General features: G+C 44.0%; 4 non-coding genes across 4 annotated transcripts in view; all 4 read right to left on the bottom strand.

The window, feature by feature from the left end:
• Positions 1-450: 450 nt before the first annotated feature.
• Positions 451-522, bottom strand: trnaa-cgc (transfer RNA alanine (anticodon CGC)). Its single transcript has one exon. It is a non-coding gene; the product is annotated as a tRNA-Ala (tRNA).
• Positions 523-1,103: 581 nt separating this feature from the next.
• Positions 1,104-1,175, bottom strand: trnaa-ugc (transfer RNA alanine (anticodon UGC)). The gene has a single exon. It is a non-coding gene; the product is annotated as a tRNA-Ala (tRNA).
• Positions 1,176-1,604: 429 nt separating this feature from the next.
• trnaa-ugc (transfer RNA alanine (anticodon UGC)) lies at positions 1,605-1,676 on the bottom strand. The gene has a single exon. It is a non-coding gene; the product is annotated as a tRNA-Ala (tRNA).
• Positions 1,677-2,451: 775 nt separating this feature from the next.
• Positions 2,452-2,500, bottom strand: part of trnat-ugu (transfer RNA threonine (anticodon UGU)) — a 72-nt gene continuing 23 nt past the window's right edge. Inside the window, exon 1 of the tRNA in view lies at positions 2,452-2,500. This exon is cut by the window's right edge and continues 23 nt beyond it. This is a non-coding gene — a tRNA (tRNA-Thr).

Here is a 2,500-nt window from a genome sequence, read left to right as displayed (position 1 = left end):
GCATGCAAAAGCTACCAGCAAAGTGACATTGGGCAGAATCTTCCATAAAGAAGGCACGGACTGAGGTCGAACCCACGATCTTCTGTTTACGAGACCAACACCTTACCACTTGGCCAACATGCCAGCTCATGAACTGTGCTAGTCCCATGACTCTATGCCTCATCCGGTCTCCTGACAATTCTTGGCTGACTCAATGAATAAAATTCTTGCTAAATGCTCAGTTTGAACTTTTAGCAAACGTTGGTATGACCTCTGCTTCAGTACAAGAATGTGCATGTACTCTCATCCTGGGCACCTTGCAACACATGCGGCAGAATTTGTCTAGAACTAAATGTCTGGTTTGTGTTTCTCTGAAGTTGCAAAGAAATACTCTAATAGGTCAGACAATGAAGAAAAATTCCTGATCCTCGTAGTCTGAAGTTGCAAAAACCTGCCCAGCAGGTTATAACATGGAGATGCAGGGGATTGAACCCTGGACCTCATACATGCGAAGCATGCGCTCTACCACTGAGCTACATCCCCAACTTGCTGTAGGTTGTTGACAATGTGCCCATGGGACAAGCCAAAGCTTTAAACTTACAGTGAGGGCAGAGTTAAAATCCTGCATAGTCAGCATTTTAACATAGTAAGCTGGAACATCACATATGATGGGGCATGCAAAAGCTACCAGCAAAGTGACATTGGGCAGAATCTTCCAAGTAAGAAGGCACGGACAGGGGTCGAACCTATGATCTTCTGTTTACGAGACCAACGCCTTACCACTTGGCCAACATGCCAGCTCATAAACTGTGCTAGTCTCATGACTCTATGCCTCATCCGGTCTCCTGACAATTCTTGGCTGACTCAATGAATAAAATTCTTGCTAAATGCTCAGTTTGAACTTTTAGCAAACGTTGGTGTGACCTCTGCTTCAGTACAAGCATGTGCATGTACTCCCATCCTGGGCACCTTGCAACACATGCGGCAGAATTTGTCTAGAACTAAATGTCTGGTTTGTGTTTCTCTGAAGTTGCAAAGAAATACTCTAATAAGTCAGACAATGAAGAAAAATTCCTGATCCTCGTAGTCTGAAGTTGCAAAAACCTGCCCAGCAGGTTATAACATGGAGATGCAGGGGATTGAACCCTGGACCTCATACATGCAAAGCATGCGCTCTACCACTGAGCTACATCCCCTTTGCCAATCTTCTGTTTAAGGAACCCAAGAGCATGAGAAAAAAATAAGACATTCAGCAAAGATGGGGAGGATTTGATTGACATGTAATAAAAGCTCCCATTAAGCTTCTTGTTGCGTGGAAAAGGCACGAACAGGGATCTAACCTGTGACCTTTGGTTTATAAGACAGACGCCTTGCCACTTGGCCATCGCGCCCACAGCTTTGGTTTTGAATTGGCGTGGAAGCACTGGACAAATGTACCTGTAAAAGCAACAGGAGTTAATTACCTGAGCATAACAGTAAACATTCTTCTGATACTGTCTCAGAACATGCAAATCAAGCAAGTTCCTCCAGCTGCAAATGCCTTTTTAATGAACAGTTTTTGTTGTGGTTTTGATTCACTTCAGCATGCTTCCAATAATGAGCTTCAGTCTAAAAGACAAATTCAGTGGAGATGCTGGGGATTGAACCCAGGACCTCATACATGCAAAGCATATGCTCTACCACTGAGCCACATCCCCAATTTGATGTAGGTTGTTGACAATGTGCCCATGGGACAAGCCAAAGCTTTAAACTTACAGTGAGGGCAGAGTTAAAATCCTGCATAGTCAGCATTTTAACATAGTAAGCTGGAAAATCATATATGACGGGGCATGCAAAAGCTACCAGCAAAGTGACATTGGGCAGAATCTTCCAAGAAAGAAGGCACGGACTGGGGTCGAACCCATGATCTTCGGTTTACAAGACCAACGCCTTACCACTTGGCCAACATGCCAGCTCATCAACTGTGCTAGTCCCATGACTCTATGCCTCATCCGGTCTCCTGACAATTCTTGGCTGACTCAGTGAATAAAATTCTTGCTAAATGCTCAGTTTGAACTTTTAGCAAACGTTGGTGTGACCTCTGCTTCAGTACAAGAATGTGCATGTACTCCCATCCTGGGCACCTTGCAACACATGCGGCATAATTTGTCTAGAACTAAATGTCTGGTTTGTGTTTCTCTGAAGTTGCAAAGAAATACTCTAATAGGTCAGACAATGACGAAAAATTCCTGATCCTCGTAGTCTGAAGTTGCAAAAACCTGCCCAGCAGGTTATAACATGGAGATGCAGGAGATTGAACCCTGGACCTCATACATGCAAAGCATGCGCTTTACCACTGAGATACATCCCCTCTGCAAATCTTCTATTTAAGGAACCCAAGAGCATGAGTAAAAGCAAGACATTCAGCAAAGATGGGGAGGATTTGATTGACATGTAATAAAAACTCCCATTAAGCTTCTTTTTGCTTGGAAAAGGCACGAACGGGGATTGAACCCGTGATCTTCGGTTTACAAGACCGACG

This window comes from Salminus brasiliensis, chromosome 6 (assembly GCF_030463535.1).
Source record: "Salminus brasiliensis chromosome 6, fSalBra1.hap2, whole genome shotgun sequence".
NCBI classification, from domain to species: Eukaryota; Metazoa; Chordata; class Actinopteri; order Characiformes; family Bryconidae; genus Salminus; species Salminus brasiliensis.
Note: the sequence above shows the minus strand (reverse complement) of the source record. Positions and strands in the feature narration are given on the sequence as shown.